Source organism: Chrysemys picta, chromosome 2, assembly GCF_011386835.1.
Source record: "Chrysemys picta bellii isolate R12L10 chromosome 2, ASM1138683v2, whole genome shotgun sequence".
NCBI classification, from domain to species: domain Eukaryota; kingdom Metazoa; phylum Chordata; order Testudines; family Emydidae; genus Chrysemys; species Chrysemys picta.
In genome coordinates, this window is record NC_088792.1 from 190,200,007 (window position 1) to 190,227,945 (window position 27,939).

General features: G+C 41.0%; 1 long non-coding RNA gene across 1 annotated transcript; it reads right to left on the minus strand.

The window, feature by feature from the left end:
• Positions 1 to 440: 440 nt before the first annotated feature.
• LOC122174706 (uncharacterized) lies at positions 441 to 27,939 on the minus strand. Its single transcript, XR_006176876.2, has 4 exons — positions 27,789 to 27,939; positions 11,706 to 11,795; positions 10,090 to 10,156; positions 441 to 6,955 (listed from the first exon to the last, which is right to left on the minus strand). It is a non-coding gene; the product is annotated as an uncharacterized LOC122174706 (long non-coding RNA).

Consider the following 27,939-nt stretch of genomic DNA (forward strand, 5'->3'; position numbering starts at 1 on the left):
GGGGAATGCAAGTCCCTGCTGCTAGAGCAGCCTTCAAAGCTGTAGCTACTCCTGGCACAGCTCTCAGCCTTGTGCCTCAGTGCAACATACAGGTCTTTCCTCCTTTTCTGGGCTACCAATGTCCTTTTTAACTGATCCTCCACTGGGAACATGCTCTGCCCCTGTTGCTGAGCAGGGCCTCCTTAGTCCAGGTCTACTCCCAGTCCTGGTTCAGTGTGGGGCCTGTAGATCCCGGAACAATACCCAAACTTAAAGTGTGGCATGGAAGAAGCAGACGAATTATGGGACACAAGTTGCTAACAAATACCCTCAAAGGAGGCAGGATTCCGTCCGTGCAAAAAGAGAAGTACAGAAAACTGGAGGTCTTCCTACACATTGATAGTGCTATAAAAGAAAAGCAGCACTTTTTGGTGTAATTTATTTAGTTTACAGTAGCTTGGTTACAACATCTGGTTCTTTACTTTCCAATTTTACAATTTGATAGATTAGGACGCACAAAGAAATCAAGTCACTTAGCTGAAATCGTAAAAAATGGAGTGAAAAAATCAGGCCCTTAGCCTGTAATTAGCATCTGGAAAGTTGCTCATATGTCATCACCTCAGTAGGAATTATGGTTTCCTGTCAGAATCAGCAGTGAAAATCTGAAGATACAGAGATTAGCAGCAAGACAGGTGAATCACAGATGGAATAGCACATTTTTCTATTAGAGCCTGACTCTCACATACAAACCCAGCTAAATTTATTCAGAGGGGATTTTGTTTTTAGAAATATATCAAATTTACATGGGCTTGTAACTGAATCTCTGACAGACCCATAACTATTGGAGTATGGCTAAATACAGCTATGATCTATAAATCAGATGTTCACACAAAGGACCAAAAAAAATGATGTCCTATCACAAACACATTTACTGCACTTTTTGTCTGCTCTAAAACTTGCCCTATAAGGTAAAAGACCTAAGTCCATAATTCTTTCCCTTTATAGAACTATTGATGATCAGCTGTCCATTGTAATTGGCGTAAGATATATTTTTAATCAAAAATTTTTACAATCACAGCTGTATTAGCAGCTCACACGTGTATGTGTGATAAGCAGACAATATTGCTGAGAAGCCTGCAGGAATGTTTGAAACTCTTTATACTCCTTCACAACCAAAGCATATCAGCATATACTCGTTTGGCATGTGTGCAGATATAACACTTGATTATGAAATAAGGCAATTTGTTGGAGGGGGGAAAATCTAAAATAATCCATTCTTCCCCACAGGGGCTGTTCAAAGCTCATGAACAGAATCTCTCTCAAGAGTCTGTATCAATCTTAAATTTTTGTAGCCTAATTTTTTAACCCTGCAGCATCTTTCAATTTTAGCTGGGTGGGACCCGCTTTTCAGAAAGCTCTTACTGTACTCTCCGAGCCATTATCTTCTATTATGTACAGAGGTAGGCCTGAGCCTTGCTAAGCTATAACTAATCATGTCTCTGTTTTCTTGCTCTTTAACAAGCCAGAATAATAGCAGCTTGATCATTCAGGGATTAAAGTAAAAAGTACCATTTTAGGAAAGTATTCTGGTGTACTTCAGCCTAGGCAGATGTTCAGTGGCACCTGAATGAAAATAGAGGATTAAAAATATATGTATGTGGCTCTGGTTGTATTCTCCTTCCTTCCCTTTTCTAACAGTCTTCCTCACTCCACGTGTTTTATTAAGAGGACAGTTCTTGCCCAGCTGCAAAATTTGAATTACAGATTGCGATGGGTTGGATGACAGAAACCCTCTTGGGAACTGCCAACTGATATGCCAAGACTACTTCTGCCCCTGCTTTCCCTGCCATCTTAGGACTCCAGAGCCCTGCTTGGCTGTGCCAGACACACTTGCCGGCCACAAACACAGACCCAGGTCTGAACCACGTCCCACAAACTACAATCTTAATTGAAAGCAGTTTAAGAACTGTTCCTGTCTTTAACACTCAGATACCCAACTCCCAATGGGGTCCAAACCCCAAATAAATCAGTTTTACCCTGTATAAAGTGTATACAGGGTAAACTCATAAATTGTTTGCCCTCTATAACACTGATAGAGTGTTATGCACAGCTGTTTCCTCTCCCCCCACAAATGCAGGTATTAATACATACTCTGGGATAATTAATAAGTAAAAAGTGATTTTATTAAATAAAGAAAGTAGGATTTAAGTGGTTCCAAGTAGTAACAGACAGAACAAAGTGAATTACTAAGTAAAATAAAATAAAAAAACGCAAGTCTTAACCTAATACTCTAATAAAACTGAATGCAGATAAAATCTCACCCTCAGAGATGTTTCAATAAGTTTCTTTCCTAGTCTGGCACAATCTTTTCCCTTGGTACAGCTCTTGTTCCAGCTCAGGTGGTAGCTAGGGGATTTCTCATGACTGCAGCCCCCTTTGTTCTGCCCCACCCCGTTATATAGCTTTGGAACAAGGCGGGAATCTTTTGTCTCTCTGGGTCCCCCACCCCCTTCTAAATGGAAAAGCACCAGGTTAAAGATGGATTCCATTTCAGGTGACATGATCACATGTCACTGTAAGACTTCATTACCCACTTGCCAGCACACACTTATACAGGAAGACTTACAAGTAAAACAGAGCCATCTACAGACAATTGTCCTGGTTAATGGGAACCATCAAGATGCCAAACCACCATTAATGGCCCACACTTTACATAATTACAATAGACCCTCAGTTATATTTCATATTTCTAGTTTCAGATACAAGAATGATACATTCATACAAATAGGATGAACACATTCAGTAGAGTATAAGCTTTGTAAGATACCTTACAAGAGACCTTTTGCATGAAGCATATTCCAGTTACATTATATTCACACTCATTAGCATATTTTCATAAAATCATATAGAGTGCAATGTCACACAGATATCTATCAGTCTTAAATACTTATATAGCCTCCATTACCATAGTACCCTATGAGCCTAACAGCACTCTCGTGAAGTACCAATTCGCACATTTTACAGATATGGAACAGAGAGACTAAGTGACTTGCCCAAAGTCACACAGGAAGTAAGTGGTGGAGAAGCTGATGGAACCTGGATCCCCCAAGTCCCAGGTCAATGTCCTAGCTACTGGTCTGTCCTTACTCTCTGGATATCATACCTCCAAAACCTCTTATATCATGTCTTTATAACCTCCAACAACTGTCAATAGGTTATATTACATTAAAATAAATTTTAAAAGATTGATGATTAAGGAATTAAAAGTTTATGCATGAACTAAAGACCAAATCATCATTGGATCTCCCCAAATGCACCTGCAAAATTTGCCAGTGCATCATTCATTGGCATGTTCAGAAAACTGGCCCATTCATATGTGCATGCAAATTGTATAATTGTCCACTGATTTGCCTAATTTGAGCCCGAAATACAAGATTGTTCACATGTAGGCAGATGAATCTGCCTACGTTTGGGGAATATGAATGAACAGTTGTATCCAAAATCTAAAGTTATAAACATACAAAACCTATGTTTTATTTGTTATAAATATAATAATTAAGTAGGGTTAGTTGAATTATTCATTGAGTATAAATTATAGTAGGGAATATAAAATGACTGACAAATTGCTAGTTAAGTGTGGACAGGTTTAACCATGTGGCTGTGTTTGTTTGTTTTTTAAACTACCAAGACACAGGTGAACAGGCAACTCAGGGTAGTTTGTTGGTAGCAGTTGACTTTCAGAAAAATCATAAGAAACTACATTCTTTTAAAAAGTTGTATAACCCAAAGACAAATATATTCCCAAAGCTATATATTTTTTTACTTATGCTGTATTTTCCACTAGATCAGTCACTTCTCATACAGACTGTCCCTTCAGACAGACGACACACAGAATTTGATGCAGCATGACACATATAACAAGTCAGAGCAGATAACATATACAAATACATTTTTTTCCTCCAGAGAGTTACTAAGTTTCAAAATTTTAATCACTGCTTTCTGTGAGCATGAAAGGGAGAGTAAAAACCACAACTCATTTAAGCAGGTATTGCCGTTTGATAGTGTTTTCACTATGTTAGGAAATGGCTGCTGCAAAAGTCTTTAAAACTGACCTGTGCCTGGGAGGGTGCCTAGGAAACCCAGAAAGAGAAAATGAAATCACTCTGAGTTTTAAGAATGTTTGGCCTTATACACGCAACCCCTGTTGAAGTTTGCAAGCTCCTGGAACACAGAGCTGAGCCTCTAAGGGTCTAGAGGAGCCTCTGAATTACAGCAACAATAGTTCCAAAAGCCTTCCAACACCATTTCCTGCCGGTTTAGGGTCCTAGGCAGGGACAGAATAGACTGGAAACTTGTCCAAACCAATGGGGATATTTGGATGGAGTGAGTTACTTAGACACAGTTTGCTGGGCAATGAGGAGCCAGGACTGATCAATTCCCTCAGTGGCCATGGATAAGCTTCCTCAGAGACCAAAGGGTTAATTTTGGTTTGACACTGGGTTGTTTGAGTCTGGAGCTGGAAGAGGAGGGGAAGACCCTGGGGAGTTGCTAATCAACTCCCAGTCCCCACACAAAGAGGGATTTTGAATTATTGTGAAGTTTATGGGAGTGCCAGCCCTGCAGAGACCAGAGATCAGGGATGCAGAGAACTAAAGCAGTGCTGGGTACCTACAGCCAACCAAGACCTCCACCGAAATCCAACCCCAGGAGCAAGGAAAGAACCCTAACCCCTTTCTTTTTGTTTAATGCAACCAATGTTCACAGTGCTGCAGCACTCATTGCAGGACTTATCCTCAAGTTCCATCTGCCTGAAACAGTACTAGGGAGGTAGCTAGGGGGTTGCGTACAGTCAGTGATGAATGCAGGGAGGTTGGGAATTTGTTATATTGTTGGTGTTTTAGCATTTCAGTTAATTTTAATCCTTTCCTTCCCTAGAGCCTTTAGTTCCTCAGCAAAGTTCCCTGTGTTCTATTGTTCTTTTTGAGGGTGGCATTTCATTTGTTTGGGTTTCTATTATTGTATTGTGTTGCATTTTGTATGTTATACATAATAACATATTAATATACATATATTCACTAGGTTATATTCCTTGTCAATAGAGGAGGAGGAGGAGGAGTTATTTTCCAAAAGGGATAGCTTCTGTGTGTCCCAGGCACAGAGATGTGGAGGCACTGAAATAAAGAAACCAGGACCCAACCCATGCAAGAAGAAGGGGTGTGGGGGACAGAAGCCACTCCAGTTAGAAAGCAATAGGGAGCAGGCTTGAGGCACTCCTCCAGGGAGGGGCTACACACAGAGAGATACAATATTAGTTGGGATCTCTTCTGAATTCCTCTTGGCCAGTTTCAGGAAATGAACCATGTAACATTGGAGGATATGCTCAAAGAGATGAGACAGACTGTTGATATTGTGCAGTATCTGAGTTTGCAAGCACATCATTCATCCCTGACTGGAGGCTCCACTGATAACTACTGACAGCAGCTTAGTGTCATGCTAAGTATTTATGTCTCCATGTCATGTTCCACAGCCTGCTTTTACTTAATCAGCTGAGGCAACAAATACAACACAGCATTTCAGAATATGCTCATCTTCTGTAATGAGTGCAACTGGGATATATCTAAGTTACCCTGAGCTACCGGTAGCTGGTTAATTGCTTTCGCCAAGCTGTGGAAATGTCTGCAAGTACATATATCAATCCTAATCCTCTTCTCACTTACACTGTTTATCAGTGACAAAGAAACTGATCTTAAATTGCCCATCTTCTAGCCATGTAATCCTGATTAGGGCTGATGAATAGATTCTGGTGGTGGAAAGACCAGAGGAGGAAGAGGTGACAGAATTAACTGGCAGCTCCTGTGAGCTGCCACGACAGGCAGGCATGTATGGAACTCATCCTGAGGACAGCCCAAAAGAGGGACAGTCTACCCTTGGAGTTAAGGCGGTAATTTCCATCTCGAGGAAACATACTGGCACTAGCTGTCTTTGAAAATATAGCCTATGGGGAGCTAGCCTATGAAAAATAGGAGAATAGCCACTATAGCACAGGTGGTGGAGTGTGAGAGGAGGGGCTAGCCATCCCAAGTACAAACCCAGCTGGACCACATGGTACATACTCAGGTGGCTAGCCCAAGTTGCTGCCCATGCTACTGTGACTACTCTACTCTTTTTACACACTAGCTCAATTAGAGCTAGCATGAGTATGTCTTCTCAAGCTGGGTATCACACACCCAGCTCCAAGTGTAGAGGTTTAGGCGCTCCCATGAATATCAGTCACCAGTGATCAGGAAAAAGGACTCTCATTCTCGGTTTGGAACTCGTAATAGTCCATCAGCGGCCCAAAGCCAGTGTCCTCCATTGATGAAAAGGGCTGTTGGGACATCATCTCACCCATCAGCTTTGTGGTCTGCTGCACAGTTCTTTGAGAGAGTGTCTATACTTAATCTTTGCATGAAAGGATGTCATAATGGGACTTACAGGGAGGAGCAATGCTGCTGCTGTTACTATCACAATTATGGATTTATATTGGCAGCTGCAATAGCAGGTAGGGTACCACTTCCAGTTGACCAAGCTCTGTTTTTTGCTGGGTGCCACAAGTTTAAGCCTGATGTGCGTGGCAAGTTTACAAGATTTTCTTGCATATATGATTACAAGTGCTGCATAATTGCCAACTCAGCTAAAAGCATTTCTGGAACTTGCATACAGTTGTTATAATGATGATGATGATGATGATGATTATGAACTCAAAGAACACATCTCCAAATGCCTACATAGTTCCTTGTTCTTTTCAGCCCACACCACACTGTGATGCTCCAATGAGACTTGGATTAGGTCTTGTGCCAGCTGCTATGTCTTTGTGCTTCTGCCTTGTTGCCCTGCAGCAGTGCTAGTTGCAGCTTTTACATCTGGTATTTGTCTTTCCTGGCCCACTTCTTGTCCAGGATGGCAGTAACAGTAGCAAACAACTAGTTTTTGTGTTCTATAAAAAGCAAACAAACACAAAAATTATTTCTGAACTGATTATAGTTACAAAAAGAAATGGAGGTGAGCTAAGAGCCCTGTTTCCCCCTCTTTATTGATCATTTGAAGCCTTTGAGTCACACGGCAGGAACAAGCTCATAGTGACTATTTACAGGCAGGAGCCAGGCTCTCTTCAAAGCTTGCTGAGTGAGAGCAATGCTAATACAGCCGCTGCTGGGCTAGAATTTCAGTATTCTCCTAGTACACTGTGAACTCCAGGCCCTTGTAGGCTTTATTTTACCTCATGTTCTGAGATATTTCCAAAAATGTCTTATAACATTGTGGGGAGGGGAGGAGGATCTGTTTTCAGACACCTGAGGCCCACTTTTTCAGAAGTTGTGAACATTCACTTTGCCAATTAAAATCAGATTTTCTGGGAATCAGGCTACTAGCTTGGGTGCCTTAGTTTGGCTATAGGTGCCTAACTTTGGGCAATCACATTTGAAAATTTTGGGTTAGATATCTAAAGTCCGTTTCCAAAAAAATGGAGGCAGCCCAAATTTAGAGGCCACTTTTGAAAAATATGAATTTATGTCAGATATCCAGGTCAAATGCTCCCAAACTGCAAGGAATTTTTTATCTCTAGCTGATTTTAAATTTTGTAGCTAGACTTTAGCCCAATATTGGACAAATCAAAACCCAGGATCCCACAGTGAGCAGGTTTGTTTTTCATCCTATTGACTGGAATGCTTGTGGAACTTCATAATCTTCATCTCACCCCAAGCTCTAGGACTGCATGCACAGATGCAGGAGCGGCCCCAAGGTTTTTGCCACCCTAGGCGGCAGCGCTCCCCCTCTGAGCATTCAGGGGGCCTGGGGTCTTCAGCGGCGGGGGTCCTTCTGCTCTGCATCTTTGGGGCACTTTGACGACGGGTCCCAGAGCAAGTGAAGGGCCAGCGGAAATTCGGTGGCGGAAGACCCGGAGCAGAAGGATCCCCCGCCGCCGAATTTCCGCCGAGGGCGGCAAAATGCCGCCCCCCCAATCCTGCCGCCCTAGGCGACCGCCTAGGGTCGCCTAATGGAAGTGCTGGCCCTGCACAGATGTGTTTCAGTTTTTTTGACTAATTTAGTCTGTCTGGTTTTCTTGCACCTGTTTATAACATTCATTATTGAAAGCAACTTGACATACTTTCCATCAAAGTTTGTTATTATAACATCATATGAAAGTTATCAAATAACTTTTCATATGTTTTTTTATCATTGAGATCACAATTAGAATAAAATATGTTGGCCCAGTTTTCAAAACATGATATATGTGAAGACACATTTACCACAGGACTCAAGAGTAGGGTTGGGAAGTTTGTGTTCTGTCTTGACAGGACCCATGTCTTTATTACATTAATGTCATTTGTAGAATCCAGAAATTTTCTAAATCAATCCCGAGTGCTATAGCAACCCCCAATTTTTTAGAACAGCCTGCGAACCAATAAGTCAGTTCTAATTATGATGTCGTATAAATTAGAAGCTGGAATGAAAAGAGGAGATTCTGAACATGCTATGTGTGTCAAGGGGAGGAAATTATGTAATTTCTTTAAAAAATAAAAAGCCTGGATTTCCTACTCCCCATATTTTTGAGATTTATGAAATATTGATAGCTGCAACCCTCCATCCTTCAGCTCTTCTCTCCTTGTCATTGCAAACACATACATGCACATACGCCCTGGACTTCAGCAGTTTTATTACTAATGACGAGGCAAAAATATTTAGGGAATGTTTGACAGAACAAGGATGCAAGATTTCAGCTCTCAAATGATTCTGGTTTCTGGCAAAAGAAAAGAAAAGGGCGGGGGGGATTAAAAGAACACAACTGGATAGATTGATGGAGAGCAAACACATGACTGCTGTTTGAATGAGTGGATTCCCCTCCCAGAATGTTCATGACAGGTAATCACTTATTCTCACTGGCTCTGACAAGCTGAGAAATAGACACTCTTCTGATAAGGACTTACAGTGTATTCTTGGTGAATGAGATGATGAACTACTCAAGGCTTTTTGTATCTATCTTTACTCATACCCCTTCACCTCCTCTTGTCTTGTTCTCTGGAGGTATTGACTTGTATGACAGTCAGAAAGAAAGCAGAGAAAAGACAACTTTCTTTTAAAGTGTCAAGCTTAGAAAGGATATGCAGCAGCTTGCTGAATACATCTGTTTTGCAATATGTGTACAATGTTAAAGATGCAAGCATTAAAGGAGAGTCAGAGGTTTGAGGTTCTTTAAACAGATTTTTTTTTTCAGGTCATGTTGTGGGAAAATGAGGAGATGCTAGCAGGAATCCCAACCCAGAGGAATTTTAGCTCAACAGACATTCTACAAGGGTGTGAAAAAGCATACACTACCGGTAGAGCTCCAATACTCTTTGAAAGGGTGCAGCATGCACTCTATTCATGCCAGTTCACCTCTACTGCTCGAGTGTGAAGATAGATAAGGCCAAGATTCATCTCTTATACTGTCTCCATGTTTGGGGTTAATACCATCACAAGTGCTATCAAGAGCAGAGCTTTCATTTCTCTTTCCAGCTACTATTATGGCTGGTCCCTGGCCACGGGCATAAGAGAAAGGTCCCTTGTAGCGCCTCTCCTTTCCCTTGGCCACTATCTCAGGACTAACTGCAATCTTGATTTAAGAAGGTTTGAGGCCATAGGCATTTCACTGCCTTGACCCCCATTTTGCCTTTGTTTAACTGCTGCCCTGTGTTTGGTCTTTTGAATACATAATTTGCAGAAGCACAACACCTAAAAGTGTACTTCTGACACTGATGTGAAAGCACTGGAAAAAATGATTAGCTCCTGGCAACAGAGGAGTTGTTTTATTGCTATGGGTAATCTGAGAAGAGTTTTTAGCACAAAGGGGGCCAGACGTGCTGTTTCAGGTTTATTCTGTTCCTTCTGTGGGGCAATTATGTGTTTTGCTTTGAATAAAGCTGTAATGATTGCTGAACATTGAATGATTACACAAGTGCTAATATTATTTCCAGAAATGCCAATTTGCAGGAAAAATGCCACAGTACAACATATACAGTAAGTAAGTGGGTGTTTGGGGCTGGGGGGAGGGGGAGGAGGGAAAGCGCAATGTGTATATTTTACTCCAAATACCTCTCAACCGATGCTATCTCTTTGGGAAATTCTGAATCCTCAGAAAGTGTGCTAAAAACCATGCAACCTGTTGAGAAATATAGCTGTCAATATCCACAAACATTGGGGAATTTGGCTCAAAGGCAGCATGGATATTTATATATCTACCTGCAGGGCAATGCTATGTCACTAAACGTAGTCGATTATTATTTCTGGAAGCAAAGTATTTAGGAGGCTGCTCTTCTGGAAGTGATTAAAGTTCCAGAAACAGAGGGTGAAACCTGGTCCCATGGAAGATAATGGCAAAATTCGCATTCACTTCAGTGGGGCCGGGATTTCATCCAGAGAAGGTAATTGCTTGAGTGATAGCTGTCCAAGGCCTGACTACCATTGCTCTCCCCTCTGTGTAGCCATTTATACCTGTCCAAAGTGAATGCAAAGTGTGTTAGTTTCTCCCATACTGATCTGATAGCATTTTACATCTAATTTGCTCTGTGGTAAATAACTACAAAAGGGGCAAAGTGATGGCAAATCAGGCCTGTTATTTTAAAAATCAGTGTTACTGTGTGGCAGGTTCTTGAATTAAAATAGTTATCTATATTTAAGTGTAGCAGAGGCAAATTCATTGTAATGAAACTGCACTGGAGTAATATTATTAACCTAGTAATCAATTAAGTATGGGATAGACAAATATCACAGCTACTGTTTACAGCTATTAGAATCTGATGAATGACAACAGCACTTATTAAATGCGTATGTGGTATAGATTGGGAGGCCTTGCTATAATCATGATTAAAGAGACTTCACAGTGAATTGTTTTACCCTAATGAGAAAGCAGATTATACAAGTTTTGGTATCGAAATACTATTTGATTACTTCCATTGCAATGACAAAATTGCTCACATTTACAAAGTCCTATTATTTTAATGAAGTTTATTAAGCTCTCTTTTGTTCTTTTTAACTGTTAGAAAAACATGGTGACTGAACTAGTCAAAACCATTGGCCTAGTAGCAAATCTAATTGGATAAATTCATGGTTCACTGAATGCATATTGACTCTACCATGTTCTCGCATTTTAGATGAGTTGTAAATTCTTGATTTGCATTCTTCACATCAGACATTAGGATTTTTATCTGCGCATAAATGAAGAATTACAGCAGGCAGCAGACAAGCCCTTGAAGGTTCTCATGACAACTGCAAGCACCCCTCCATTGTTTTGTTGCGGTCTCTTAAATTAACTCATCAGGTAGCCAGAAATTATGCACTGACAAAATAATTACCACTTCATTTTCTCTGCCCCTCAAAACATGTGATGTAAAGAGAAACTCGAATATCTGCCCCTTTCTTCCTTGTTGATGTTCTCTAGGCTATACCATGTGTATTAGCTTCTGCCTAACCGTATCCTGAGCTATGTCATAAGTCCTACATTGAAAACAAATGGGAGACTCTCTCCAGTGTAACCTTACAAGTATTCTTACCAGTATTTAACACTTATTAAAGGATGGCACTACAGGGTGGACAGAGCTTTTAGGTTCAGCCCTAAGTAAGGAGGGGTTGCATAACTCCCCATATCTGATACTGGAGTTCAGGGATCTACATGGCTTTAGGTATTAATGTTTGTAGTTGGCATCACTTACCCAGTCTATTTCAGTGCCTCAAGGAGCCACACCTGGTCCTTTCACGGTATTTAATTACATAGCTGGCAGAATACCAGTTTTGTGGTGCCTCTGAAGCAAAAACAGGCCGGGACAATATTAATATAAATGAACAGAAATAAACAAAGAAAACATGTACTTAGAAATACCAACACCTGATCCTGCCCCTACTGAAACCCTTGGGGCTGTTATGGAAGTCTTAATATAAGAAGCAATCGAAGAGCTATTCCTTAAGTCCACCCAGCTGCAGTTTTATGGACCATGTGGAGAAAGGCTAAAGGCTCCATTGGAAGGAGTTCATTCATCTCAGATACCTGTTGTGGGTAGGTACAGGCATAGCAGGCTTCCCTCCTCTCCTTTGGAAGCCCCTGTCAATAGCCTCTTGAGCCTTGCAGTGGTCTGGATCCTCTTGCAACTCATCATTCCAGCCAGGTCACATTTTATGTCTACCCCTTTTGGGATAATAATGTCTTTTCCTGAGCCCTCTCGCCAGGCTGCCCCTTTCTGGGAAGGTGGTTAAAACACCTTAAAAATCTTTAATGACTCACTAACATGGCACCAGCCCATCCTTCAGGAACCAGGTGTCTGGTATTTTTTGGTCACTTTTTTTCCACCCCACCCCACCCCACCCATTTTCATTTTGATCCTGACTCTTATCTCACAGCTTAAATCCCTTTTGTCTTGGCCTTTTCCCAAAGTCCAGATTTCCTAGCCTGTAACCCAAGGCTTATTTTTCCCTGGGCCTTTTCTGCCCTGAAGCCCTACCCTTATAGTAGTCACCCAGCCCTCCACAGCTGGGTCTCATCCCAGACTGGTCCTGGCCCCTCATCCAGGTGCAACTGAATATAGTAATTGAGTTTCCAGATTCTTTTAATCCCCCCAATGGCGGTGTGGGGTTTACCTGCCATCATACCCATTAAAATGGCAAGACTTTTTCTAGCTAGTCTATATTGTAAATATTGTATCTAGAGACAACTGACTTTTTTTAAACCTAACGAGTTCGGCTTTATTGATGTTAAATAATTTATGTTACAATTTTTTCTTTTTGTAGAAAAATAAGAGATGAGAATGTGTTGATCTGTGTGACTACCACAGAAACACCCACTATATATATTTATAGAAAGTTTCCCCAGCCCCCCAGGAATTTTAAACCCAATACTTCTCTCCTGAGCCCATCCGCTTTGTTCACTAGACTAACAGGGATTCTTTATTTAAGGAAAACCACAAACTTCTAACCCTACACCTTATACAGTTTTATTTAATAGCTTCAAGAATTGACATATTAGATAATTATTCAAATCTATTCCCATTCTCCTATTTTTTCCCCTATCAAATTGTTTCTTGCAGACCTGCAAACCTAGATAACAATTTACACAACTTATTTGGTGTCTTCTACACTCTTTTCTAAATTGGGCCCTGATCCTGAAAAGCACATAAGCATGTGGGTAATTAAGCACATTGGTAGTCACATTAGTTTCAGTGTTACTACTTAAGTGCCTAAAGTTATACATGTTCTTCAGTGCTTTGTTGAATTATGGCCTTCTTGCATCACAACTAGGAATAATCGAAGATTTGGTAACGTTTTCAGTTATTCATTCCTTTTGAAAAAGCAATTAGACCCACTCTACTCCTATTGCTAAAACCATGATCCATAAGCTAGTCATCACTTCCGCCTCACTAGCTTCTCTGATTCTCAAACCCTCCTGTCAAGTATGTTAACTTTAATGAAAATACCCTCCTCATATACCACCCTAAGCACCCTCTTCTGCTTCTGATACTTGCAAGGGTGTCTGATCACTTTCTGCATCCAATTCACCCTGCTCATTTTTACTTCCAAGGCTGTGCCCCAATTACAGCTCCTCTCTCCATGCATTCCAACTTCTACCCTATGATCTGTTAAACCACTACACCTTGACACTGTCTTTAGCCCCTTCTCTGAACCAGAACCTTCCTGGATATCCCTGGAATATCTCTCCTGACCCTCTATAGCCTGCTGCCCTGTCTACCTCTTTGATCAAGTCCCTCCTCAGGATTCATTTCATTCAGCTAGTCTGCCACTGCTGTAAATTAAACCAAATACATCTTCATATGTTTCACCAATCATTGCAATCCACTCATATTCTGTACTGAGCCTGGAAATAACTATATTTCAGTAAGAGCAATCTATTCAACAAAGGAAGGTTTACTTTTATTTTAATACGACTTCAGGTTTCCGCAGGTTGCATTGCTATAATCAAGTGAAGATTTTTGGGAAAGAGACAATTCCTTTCTTTAGTATTTTATAAATTAATTTAATTATAAATACTCCTAGTGGTTAGTGAATGATGATAAAACAGTGCTCAGGAAGTATTTATATATCTGGTACAATTTGTACTGTTCTTATACTCTGCTGCTTTTTTACATGTCATAACACTTATCTTTTAAACAGTCATATAGTTGAAATCCAGCTTTATCTTTAGAAAGGCAGGTTAATATGGTAAGAAGGGTGGGCCGTGTGGTTCCTTGGACTCGGCTCTGAACTGGAAGTCAAGAGACAGATTCAAGTCAGTCTTAGGGACAGTGACTGTCATTTTCTAAATGTTTGTATAGCTCATAGGACAATGGGGCCTTGGCCAGATTGGTCTCTAGGAACTATCACAAGATAAATATTAGGTCTGTTCCAGGGATGGAAGTTCTGTTTCATAAATGATTTTGAGATTTCAACATTTGGCTTAGCTCCAATTTGGAACTAAACCTGAATATTTCAAAATTCTCTACAGAGGAAAAAAAAATTAAAAAACACTTTGGATTGATCAAAATGTTTCAGTTGGATTTTGACTTTTTACAATTCTATATTATACTATAAAGTGCAAAATTTAAAAAGTAGTTCCAAAACTCAGAATGTTTTGTTATGTAAACATTGGACTGGGAAGACATTTTGACATTGTCAGAACGGTTTTGTGTTTTCTCCCTCTTGTTTTTTCTTGGAAACAAATTGTTGATTAAATCCCCACAAATTTCAAGAAGCATTTCTATTTTAATGGAACTGCATTTGACTTGAATGGAACCAAACTCTGCTGGAAAATGGTTCCACTAAAGTTTTTTCGATCAGCTTTAATAATAATAATACTCCTAGCTCTGCCACTGTCCTGCTGTGTGTCCTGAGACAAGTCACATATCTAGGCCTCAGTTCCCCATCTGAGAAATGGGGATGGCAGATAAAGATGGTGAAAAAAATAACTTTTTGTAAAACAAAAAATCTTTGTTTTGGGGAACAGAGAACCGAAAATTACTGATTTTTTATTCAGATTTTTTATGAAAGCAAACAATTTCCATGGAAATTTTCATTTATTCCTTCAAAAGCTTTTTTGACTCATTTCAGCCAGTGCTAAAAGATGCCCATCTTTCATAAAACACTTTGAGATCTAGTGATGAAAAACATTTTTAAAGTGTTAATTACTAGTCTTGTTTAAAGAAATTATCTGATCTTCATGGTAAATCAAACAATTTTTGGGCTAGTTTATTGTACTGTTTTGTTGAATAATTTTTTCTGGTGAATAATTTGTGGTCTCTCTTTTTCTGATTTTTTTTAAACAATTACCATTGGACTACATAGGGGCATGATGTTCATCTTTTTATGTTGTTTGTCCTTGCAATTGATTACCAAGCCCAGGGCATTTGGGAAAAGTTAATCATCTCATATTAGTTTGTGATCAATCCATCTTTTTATCATAAAGACTGACTCATGAATGAAGAGGATCTTTAGTGACACTTTTTCTGATCCAGAAAGTATCATTCTTTTTACTGCTCTTCAGACAGTCAGTAAAATTTTAGAAATATCAGGCCTCTGATAAGAAAGAAAAGATATTAGCTGTATATTTTCAGCATGGATATATACTTACTAGGTAGATCATATCAATCTTCCTTTTTTTTCCTCTTAGAATTTTGGACATGATAGATTAAATTAAGACCCCCATGCTGACATACTTTAATAAGTGTAATTAAAAGTAAAACTTTAATGAGTCTGTGAGCTAAGTTAATTATGCATTCTCAAACTGAATGTCACATACACATGGAATTGTTTTGTACTGATCTTGTCCAAAAATATTTTTATGTTAAAGTATTGCATGAAAAAGAGAGCTTCATTTCTGCTTGTGACTGTATAGTGTAATCCAGTTAAGAGTACTGGAATATGAATGTACAGGTCTCTTTTAATGAATAACAAAAGAATTTTAAGGAGATTAAAGTTGTCATATAAACCATAACTGAAATTGGAATTGGGACTTAGTCATTAAGGTAATGGACAGAATATTTTACAAAATACTAGAAAATGCAGTCTTTCAATACCTATGGGTCTGATCAGTCGCAGGGCTCAAACATATGTAAAATAAGAGTAGCTCCACTGAAGCTCATGGAGTTAAACTGGTATGAAGCCAGAGTGAGATAAGAAATAAATGAGATTAGAATCAAGATTTTCTACCTTAATTATCTCAAACTATAGGCTAGATTTTGGCTCGGTGTGTGGGAGGCATAGTGCTGCAGTGGGATGTTCTTCAAAGGGAGCAACTTCTTCAAATAAGGTCTGATTCTGCTCCAGCACAATTCAGTGGCAAAACTCCCAGTTCTCCCTATGCACTAACCAGCAGGGCTGTCCCACCATAGAGGTGAAAGTTTATTGCACTCTGTAAAGAGCTTTGAGAGGTAGGAAGCCTCCATTGTTCTCCCTGCAGCGGTGTGATTCTGTCCAACTGCTTGCTAAACATTGTGAGCTAAATGCCACACTCTAGCCTATATGAATAAATGTAAGCTAATGTATATTTATCAGATTCAGATCTCAGTTACTCCAGTCTGTAAGTTTTATTTAACTTCACCCCGGTCAATGGAAATAAATTCAGTTTACACAGGTATAAGAGAAAATAGAACCTGGCTTTATGTATCTTTTGTTTGAGGAATATAATCCCTTTATACATATAGTATGTTGCAATATATCTCCATAAGTTTAAAAGTTAATAAATAAACAAAAAAAGAATTCACAATAGGTTCCAAGAGTCACGGAATTTGAAAGCTAATATTTATCCCTTACAGTAGAGACACAAACATTGAATAAGTTCATTTACAAACCATAGCTTCTATTAACATTAATTAAATTTTCTCCCTCTGTGATTTTCAAATTCAGGTGGCTTCAAATTGAAATAAGAGATGGCTTATAGTAAGTCTAATAATTTTTCATTGCATCCTGGGTAATAAGTGCACAGTTAATAAACAGAGGTGGCTTCTAAATTAACAAGATATATTGATATGTTAATATGTCTTTTTTGTTCCTTTGGGAGGTATGACTCCTTGGATTATTAGTTCTTATTCCGGTTGCTTATTATGACTCTGTTTGCTCTCTGAACAAATACAGTAAATGAAAAATATAGACAGTATTTCATTCTATTTGTGAAGGCAAACAGTTGGGCTCTAATAACCTTCCTCAGAAACTTTAGCTCTCTTATCCACATCACAAGATTAGATTTACATTTTAATACCAATGGGGTTGTGTGAAATGTTTTGCAGGGCTCAAGGCTGGAGGATATCAGGGTTTTTGTTTTTACTTGACAATGTTTTACACTCAGTTGTTTGGTCATTGCCCTCATAAGAAGTTTCAAAAAAAAAAAAAAAAATCTGGGATCACCATGACCCCAGCAGTATGGTCTATGTAACCTGAGATTTTCAGACAATTTAATGGTGATTATGATATGAAAACTGAGGCACAGGGAGATTACACCCAACATCTTCATAATTGGGTTTATACATATAAATTATTAAAAGGCATAAATGCTGATTTAAGATAATCTTTCAAATTGTGTAAGAAGAATTTTCACTTGATTCAACATGATCAGAATTTCTTAGCCTGTTCATCAAATCATGTCAAAGGGGCACTTTTATAATTGTTATTATTCCTCTTTCAATTTTACTTTATTTTTAATTAATGAAAAACCTACTGGGCTTAGCACTCTGAAATGCCTGCTTATTTCTGCTTTATTTTTCCTATAGAGACAAGTTGAGGACATTTAAGTTTGACTGTGTTAGGAAAAGAATATTTTTTAGAACACCTTGTTCATTCAATGTATGGATTCTTTCCTGAAGAAAGAACCAGCAGTTTTAAAAGAGAGACAAGAGTCCAATCTACTGCAGTTTGAAAGGAAAAACCTGAAGTGAAAAATTCTGAAAGCTCCCAGGACCGTAGGGTTTCATTAGAGTTTCATATTAATTTAACATTAAAAATTAGAATAGAAACAAATATGAAAATATGCTATGTCAATTTTTTTTTAAAGCTCCTGAATTGAATACACAAAATATGCAGATGCATGCATAGCTCCCTATTTATGCTCATAGTCAGATATTTTGCATGTTCAATTTTAGTGCCTTTTTTTTTTTTAATCGTAAAGATTTTTTTCAACTTGGTATTACTCTGCCGGGAAGTACTGTTCTTGGGGAAAGATTCTACTTGCACCCAGACTCTAATTATGGCATTCAAGTTATATCACGTCTAAGGACCCAATCCTACAAGCATTTCTGCACGTGATTAACTTTACACTTGTGATTAATCTTAGTGAGTTCATTGATGTCATTGGCATATGCAGAAAGTTAAGCGAATGCTTAACAGTTTTCTTGAATTGGGGCCTTTCTGTTTATATAATCTTGTGTTCAGCTCTGATGCAGAATCATAGAATCATAGAATCATAGAATCATAGAATATCAGAGTTGGAAGGGACCTCAAGAGGTCATCTAGTCCAACCCCCTGCTCAAAGCAGGACCAATTCCCAGCTAAATCATCCCAGCCAGGGCTTTGTCAAGCCGGGCCTTAAAAACCTCCAAGGAAGGAGACTCCACCACCTCCCTAGGTAACGCATTCCAGTGTTTCACCACCCTCCTAGTGAAATAGTTTTTCCTGATATCCAACCTGGACCTCCCCCACCGCAACTTGAGACCATTGCTCCTTGTTCTGTCATCTGCCACCACTGAGAACAGCCGAGCTCCATCCTCTTTGGAACCCCCCTTCAGGTAGTTGAAGGCTGCTATCAAATCCCCCCTCATTCTTCTCTTCTGGAGACTAAACAATCCCAGTTCTCTCAGCCTCTCCTCATAAGTCATGTGCTCCAGACCCCTAATCATTTTTGTTGCCCTCCGCTGGACTCTTTCCAATTTTTCCACATCCTTCTTGTAGTGTGGGGCCCAAAACTGGACACAGTATTCCAGATGAGGCCTCACCAATGTCGAATAAAGGGGAACGATCACGTTTCTCGATCTGCTGGCAATGCCCCTACTTATACAGCCCAAAATGCCGTTAGCCTTCTTGGCAACAAGAGCACACTGTTGACTCATATCCAGCTTCTCGTCCACTGTGACCCCTAGGTCCTTTTCAGCAGAACTGCTACCTAGCCATTCGGTCCCTAGTCTGTAGCAGTGCATGGGATTCTTCCGTCCTAGGTGCAGGACTCTGCACTTGTCCTTGTTGAACCTCATCAGGTTTTTTTCTGCCCAATCCTCTAATTTGTCTAGGTCCCTCTGTATCCGATCCCTACCCTCTAGTGTATCTACCACGCCTCCTAGTTTAGTGTCATCTGCAAACTTGCTGAGAGTGCAGTCCACACCATCCTCCAGATCATTAATAAAGATATTAAACAAAACCGGCCCCAGGACCGACCCTTGGGGCACTCCACTTGAAACCGGCTGCCAACTAGACATGGAGCCATTGATCACTACCCGTTGAGCCCGACGATCTAGCCAGCTTTCTATCCACCTTACAGTCCATTCATCCAGCCCATACTTCTTTAACTTGGTGGCAAGAATACTGTGGGAGACAGTATCAAAAGCTTTGCTAAAGTCAAGAAATAACACATCCACTGCTTTCCCCTCATCCACAGAGCCAGTTATCTCATCATAGAAGGCAATTAGGTTAGTCAGGCACGACTTCCCCTTCGTGAATCCATGCTGACTGTTCCTGATCACTTTCCTTTCCTCTAAATGTTTCATAATTGATTCCTTGAGGACCTGCTCCATAATTTTTCCAGGGACTGAGGTGAGGCTGACTGGCCTGTAGTTCCCCGGATCCTCCTTCTTCCCTTTTTTAAAGATGGGCACTACATTAGCCTTTTTCCAGTCATCTGGGACCTCCCCCGATCGCCATGAGTTTTCAAAAATAATGGCTAATGGCTCTGCAATCTCACTCGCCAACTCCTTTAGCACCCTCGGATGCAGCGCATCCGGCCCCATGGACTTGTGCACGTCCAGTTTTTCTAAATAGTCCCGAACCACTTCTTTCTCCACAGAGGGCTGGTCACCTTCTCCCCATGCTGTACTGCCCAGTGCAGCAATCTGGGAGCTGACCTTGTGCGTGAAGACAGAGGCAAAAAAATCATTGAGTACATTAGCTTTTTCCACATCCTCGGTCACTAGGTTGCCTCCCTCATTCAGTAAGGGGCCCACACTTTCCTTGATTTTCTTCTTGTTGCCAACATACCTGAAGAAACCCTTCTTGTTACTCTTAACATCTCTTGCTAACTGCAACTCCAAGTGTGATTTGGCCTTCCTGATTTCACTCCTGCACGCCTGAGCAATATTTTTATACTCCTCCCTGGTCATTTGTCCAATCTTCCACTTCTTATAAGCCTCTTTTTTGCGTTTAAGATCAGCAAGGATTTCACTGTTTAGCCAAGCTGGTCGCCTGCCATATTTACTATTCTTTCTACACATCGGGATGGTTTGTTCCTGCAACCTCAATAAGGATTCTTTAAAATACAGCCAGCTCTCCTGGACCCCTTTGCCCTTCATGTTTTTCTCCCAGGGGATCCTGCCCATCTGTTCCCTGAGGGAGTCAAAGTCTGCTTTTCTGAAGTCCAGGGTCCATATTCTGCTGCTCTCCTTTCTTCCTTGTGTCAGGATCCTGAACTCGACCATCTCATGGTCACTGCCTCCCAGGTTCCCATCCACTTTTGCTTCCCCTACTAGTTCTTCCCTGTTTGTGAGCAGCAGGTCAAGAAAAGCTTTGCCCCTAGTTGGTTCCTCCAGCACTTGCACCAGGAAATTGTCCCCTACGCTTTCCAAAAATTTCCTGGATTGCCTGTGCACCGCTGTATTGCTCTCCCAGCAGATATCAGGGTGATTAAAGTCTCCCATGAGAACCAGGGCCTGCGATCTAGCAACTTCTGCTAGTTGCCAGAAGAAAGCCTCGTCCACCTCATCCCCCTGGTCTGGTGGTCTATAGCAGACTCCAACCACGACATCACCCTTGTTGCTCCCACTTCTCAACTTTATCCAGAGACTCTCAGGTTTTTCTGCAGTATCATACTGGAGCTCTGAGCAGTCATACTCCTCTCTTACATACAACGCAACTCCCCCACCTTTTCTGCCCTGCCTGTCCTTCCTGAACAGTTTATATCCATCCATGACAGTACTCCAGTCATGTGAGTTATCCCACCAAGTCTCTGTTATTCCAATCACATCATAGTTCCCTGACTGTGCCAGGACTTCCAGTTCTCCCGGCTTGTTTCCCAGGCTTCTTGCATTTGTGTATAGGCACTTAAGCTAACTCATCGATCGTCTCTCTTTCTCAGTATGAGACAGGAGTCCTCCCCTCTTGCGCTCTCCTGCTTGTGCTTCCTCCCAGGATCCCATTTCCCCACTTACCTCAGGGCTTTGGTCTCCTTCCCCCGGTGAACCTAGTTTAAAGCCCTCCTCACTAGGTTAGCCAGCCTGCTGGCGAAGATGCTCTTCCCTCTCTTCGTTGTATTTGTATGTATTTTATAAAATCAGCTGTGAATATATTAATAAGCAAGTCAGTTTATTGTTTAATATATCCAATGATTCATACTGAGTATCCAAGCTCAGAAAACAGGCCTTTTCTGAGAATGGGAGAACAATATCTTTAGTAAGGTATAAACCTGCTGCTACAGATACCAGAACAAAATTGTCTATATTTTTGATTTATTCAACTGGTCACATGTGATCAATAGACTAACTCCAAAAAATTGCCTCTGTTGTAATTGTACTAAGAAGTGATACAAGATTAAAACAAATAATCTAATCACTTTACATGACAGTACATTTCTCAGTAGCATCTCAAACCTGCTCTTCACATCTATTAACCCAATCATGAGAGGAGGGGGAAAAGGTGCAACTCCTATTGAAGTCATCTGGGGTCCAATTCCCTTCTCACAACAGCTGTACATCAGTGTGATTCCATTGACTTCAGTGAAGTTTCTCCCAGTGCACTGGTTAAGCATGGGAGTAGCCCTATTGAAGTCTGTGGATTTAAGTGTTTGCTAGAATTGAGGCCTCCAGTGCAGAAGGTAGGGTAATAATATTCACCGTTATAACATTTAATGCTTTAAATTAAAAAAAAAAGCAAGACAGTGTGTTGGAAGGGCTATATAAATTCATGTTTCAGGGTTTAAGACAATCTTTAATTCTTAGGGGTGCAGATTACCACACAACTGCCTACTGCAAAGTTTCTTGCACCTCCTTCCCAGCTAGCTGGTTCTGACCATGGTTGGATGGACCTTGGGTCTGATCCACTCTGGTAACTGTTATGTTCCTAAGGCTGTAATTGTACAAATAATGACCAAGTGTCACCTGGTCTAGATCTTGACCACAGAAACACTCTGGGTTCAGTGCCTCAAGTTATGATGGAAAACAAGTCCTACCAACTTTGAAGACGGAACAGGAGTAGGCTTGTGATTTCAAACATAATACCAACACGTCTAGCTCAGCTGTACTGGAAATGTGATTTAAAGTAGCCCTTTGTTGCCATAACACCACAGATTAAACTGGAAGCTGTGTGTGTTTACAACATGCAGTCCCCCAAATTAAACCAAGTTATTTTTTTAAGTTTTGACTTAACTACCTGCTTTTATGTACAAAGCTTCATAACTTGGCTGTTCCATCATCTAGGCACACAGACTATTATACTGGCATCCAGGTCCAGGCCGTACACAAGCCGTGATGACAATTTTTAAAGTGTAGACTTAAAAGTTTAAATTGAGCGCAGTAATAGCTTCCTGGGGTTCAAGTGTTAAGGAAGCACAATAGCCACTGTCGGGAAAGAGATTAAAGTCAGTTTTCACTCTGAAAAATGTGTGTTAAAGTGACAGTGTGTATACCTCAACTGCACATGAATTACACATGTATTATATCCAAGTGGTATGCACTACAATGTTTGCGGGGAATACTGATGGGTGCTTCACGGAATCCATGTGATTCATACTAGCCTAGGGCAACTTTATTTTGCACAAGCTGTTAAACCAGTGGTGGGCAGCCTGTGGCCCGTCAGGGTAGTCTGCTGGCAGGCTGCAAGACAGTTTGTTTACATTGACCATCCGCAGGCACAGCTGCCCGTAGCTCCCAGTGGCTGCGGTTCGCCGTTCCCGGCCAATGGGAGCTGCAGAAAACGGCACAGGCCGCAGGGACATGCTGGCCACCGCTTCCCGCAGCTCCCATTGGCCAGGAACAGTGAACCGCGGCCACTGGGTGCTGCGGGCAGCCGTGCCTCCTGATGGTCAATGTAAACAAAGGTTTCAGAGTAGCAGCCGTGTTAGTCTGTATCCGCAAAAAGAACAGGAGTACTTGTGGCACCTTAGAGACTAACAAATTTATTAGAGCATAAGCTTTCGTGGACTACAGCCCACTTCTTCGGATGCATATATTATGCTGTAGTCCACGAAAGCTTATGCTCTAATAAATTTGTTAGTCTCTAATGTAAACAAACTGTCTCGCGACTTGTGAGCGGATTACCCTGACGGGCCAGAAGTTGGCCACCACTGTGTTAAACGCTGCAATGCCAAGTTGCACCAGCAGTTAGTTGCTCTGTCTCTATCCCATCCCTGTATCCACAAATACACACCCCTTTTACTTAGGCTAATCCCCCACCTTTCTCCTTCTTGCTCAGTCCTTACATCTACACCTCTCACTCTCCACTGACATCTGAGATGCATATTTCAGCCTGAGTTCTGCCTAAGCCATCATAGGCCAGCATTCTGACTTGTGATTTACAGTTAAATAAGGACTGAATTGGACTGTAAAAAGTAGATTATGCTATTAAGTAAAAATCCTGAATAGGGTGTGGTTTAGGGGAAAAGGGAAAAATTGCACCATCCATTAGCAGGATGCATTGGCCAGTGTATGTGTTTGGGGGAGGTGGGGAGACAAATCCAGATCCCCAACTCCTTCCTGGCCCATTGGGATAATCTGTTCCCTTGGGGGGACAGAGACAGGAAGCAGTCTTTAGATTCCATCAGTCACAGGAATTGCAATGCCTGTGAGAGAAAATTGCACAGTCATGCACTTTGTCTTTAAGGATGGAATTTTCAAAATGTCTAAGTGAAATAGGAGTAAACATCCCATTGACATTCAAAATCCCACATTTAGTGCTCCTCTGTGCATCTGGTTACCCATCCCTAATATAGACATCCACAAAATTTGCAAAAAAAAAAAAAGTGTTCAGTAGTTATTACAAAAGAAAGCAACCATCCTTAAAGCCATTATATTTAAAGGCCCACACATTTGTTGAAAAGATATTTGCATATAAAGTGTCTGAATATCAATCAATTGCATAGTCTCAAGAGACCTGGCAGAAACAATCGTTGTATTTGGAAATGAGTCAGGGTATTAAAAACCAGATTTGTCACATGGTTTAATATCCTATTTGTGTGCATAAATGTGCCTTTTGTGTGCTGAAGTTTAGACTTCCATTGAAAGTTTGACCTAACTAGGTCTCTCATCACTAACAATCATGTCCCAGCTCACTACTTTTCTAGCACTGATTTGTGGTGATGCATGCAAGGCCTGAGCAAAGAGAGGTTTCCTGTTGTGTTCTTAAACAAATAGAGGAATGTATGATTATGTAAAAATATATATCAGTCTTAACTAAGGTGAGGTGGTGATTAGAGATGTCTGAATAATTTCCAATCTTTTTTTTTTAAATAAAAGTTCTCCTTTTGAGTTTGCAGTTGTCCATTAGATTTTTCCAGTTCTCAAATTCATTTGCTAGTCACAATTAGTCAAATAATCTGTGAATACTTCATTTCTACTCATAGTTTCATAATTCCATAGATTCCAAGGCCAGAAGGGACCATTGTGACCATCTAGTCTGACCTCCTGCATACGTCAAGAACATTTCATTGTCAGTATTCAAGGCGTAGATCCGACACATGGTCATATGTTGTGCTTCTGTTTCCTGACTGGATAAGCGTAACTCTGTGAATAAGGCTTCTGGTGAAAACACGTGTAATTATGATGGCAAAATTCACTCTACATTAATGTTCTCCAGTATCCACTTAACATTTTCTGTTTCCATTACATTGCTGATAGTAAACTTTCATGATGATGAATATAAAATACTATTGAACAGACAAACTGAAGGTGTTTAACACACATGCACACGAAGATGCCGAGACAGTCTTTTGCAATATGGGCCTAGCGCTAGTAATTAATTATGCATGATACCATGAAGATGATGTACATTACATTGTATATTACAAAGGAATTAAGGTTTTTAATGCTCTTCAGAATGGTTTTAGACTCTCCTGGTGATTGTGCTAACATTTTGCCTGGAAATAAGAGTTCTTTTAGGAGACAAAATTGAGAAGCCCTTTTATAGTCAATGTCAATGTTTTGGGGTGAGTTGTAGGAATCCTAATAAAATCATGCCCAAAAGCATTTGTAACGTAGGGAATTGGTTGGAATACAAATCAGTCCGTCTTCCTATTTACACGTATATTATATTATGCTCTCTCACCGATGTCGGACTTGTAGCTGGGACACAGACAGCTGTTTATTGAAGGCCAGTTTGTGTGCTGCCTTTGTTCAGGCTTCTCTGTCTAGCCTTAGGCGGCTGTACTACAGCAATCCTCATGATCCCTGCACTCTAATGTGTACATTGCTCTCTCCTGCTCCTCCCTAAGGAACAAGTTGGCTGAAAGGGGTTGGGTAGTCAGGAGGCCCCCATAGTGTGGGGCAGGGACTCTAAAGGAGAATTCTACACCAACTATTGTGTACCTTGCTGCTCAAGGAGGAGCACCAGGAGTGATCATGGCTGCCTGAGGCTCAACTTCCCCAGTGCTGGCCAAGAGCAGCTCTAAACTCTCAGGGCTTGTGGCTACATACTGTTTGCTAGCTTGCAGACACATGCATTTTACATTTATTTTGTTTCCTTTCGCATTATATTAAGTGAAATAAAAGGCTTTCTAAGCAATGGTTTTTTTTCCCCATCCTTCTTCTGAGGTCTAATTATAAGGCTTCCTTCTCCCTCTCCTCATCTTCTGTAGTCATGAAATACTGGCCTATTATGAAATATGGTCCTGTCCTCCAGTCATTGTTAGCAGCTTGCCACCATTATTCAACAAGACATTTCTAATACATAAAAAATATTAAGCTTTATAATATCTCTGTCCTCTACTATTAGATATTTAATAAGGCTCAAAATACATGTGAGTTAATATGACATTTTAAAAATACCAAAAGGACCGAATTCTGGATGGAGACCATCATGGTTACATAGCTAGCTGTACTTGTGACCCCTCTCTGGTGTCAGAGTGCACCCCTTTACAGCTCAGGCCTTCCCCTCTGTCAGGGTGGAATCCTGCAATTCTCCCTCTCAGACCAGCTGCTGGGCTACGGCATTCTGTATACTGACGCTGGTTCCTCAGCGGGTCCAACTGGCTTCAGCACCTGCAAGGTTTTCTCTTGGGAGCTTGGAACCACCAGCATAAGAGAAAAGAAATTTTAAAATACTAAAATCTATATATGTCTGTCTTACTTTAAGCCCTACTACTCTTCAGACCCTCCAGATGCATCTCTCTCTCTCTCTGCAGCTGTCTGTTTTCCACAAACAGCAGTCTGACAACTACCTCCCACTTCTCTCTAGAGAGACATTTTTTAACGGTTTAGTATCCTTTTGATCTTTTAACTCCCTAGCAACACAAGTCTTGTAACTTGTCTGGTGCCTGGAAGCAGCATCTTCCCAGCTAATAGCTCAGGCACTGTCTCTTAATGACCCCTACGGCATTTACAAAAAGGTTGCTTATCTAGAGCCATTGTGTTGCCTTCCTTCTAACAGCTTTGTTATTAAACTAACCTAACCTATGCACAAAAGTTGCAATAACCCAATCTAGACATACAGCACCTATCCCAATAACGAGCTCACATACACTATTAAAAAATGACAACAGATTAGTCCCAGATCCTTCACAGACACAACGAACAATAAGAATCATACAAAGCAGAGATAAAGTTTTCTACCCATCCTGGCTTGTGGAGGAGTATTCCAGAGACATGTAGTCTGATCAATGCTCCATTCCCTGGCTGTGGAGTTCAGGTCAGGAGTTAAGGAGAATGTCATGAGACTGCCAATCACCAGAGGCACCTTCCAGCAGCAGGTCACACCACAAGTGTACCTGCCTCAATTTCCCCTTCATTCACCCATGCAAAGGGATATTGTCTCTTTCAACAGCAAATTCAACCCCTTTTTTCATATCAACTGTCAACATATCAATAATAAAAACCACTCCTCTCAAACCCCTAAAATAAAACAACACAGCAGCCCTGCCATCCCCTGCAAAGGTCCCTGTTTCCAGGCCATCCATTCAAGAATCATCAGCCACTTGGTCACAGTTCTTTTAGCTCCTGTTTGAGGGCCCCACTCCACAGGCATTCTACTCAAGAGTTCCAAGACCAACTTCCCTCCCACAAGTCTTCTCCTCTAGCCTGAAGTCAGGTTTCCTCCCCATAGAGTGCCACCCTGCCTGTGAGTCCTACCCCTCCCTGCTCAGGGAATGTCTCTCCAGGACCAACCTCTTGGTCTCAGCTCAGCTTCCCATAGAAATCCATTCAGGCCTGCTGCAAGGGGGCTTTCTGCCGTGTTCCACTCAGCCAGGCCTCCTGCCTGTGAGTCCCACCCCTTCTCATGGAATCCACCCTCCAGCATCAGCCCTCTTGTTTTGGGCTCAGCTTCCTCTAATCAGGCTGGTTCTTTCCCTTCTTCCTAGGACCTCTGCCTGAGCTCTCCTTTAACTCAGCAGGGGTTACTCAGCTCTGGCCAGTGCTCACCATCAACCTTTTGGTCTCTCCAGTGGCTGTCTATACCAACTCTCCTCTGCTGCTGCTACTTCCTTCTGGATTTTTGCTTTCTCCTTCAGGCAGCTCCCACCTGCCCTTGTTTGTGTCTCTCAGACAGCTTTGACTCACCAGGCCTCCCTCC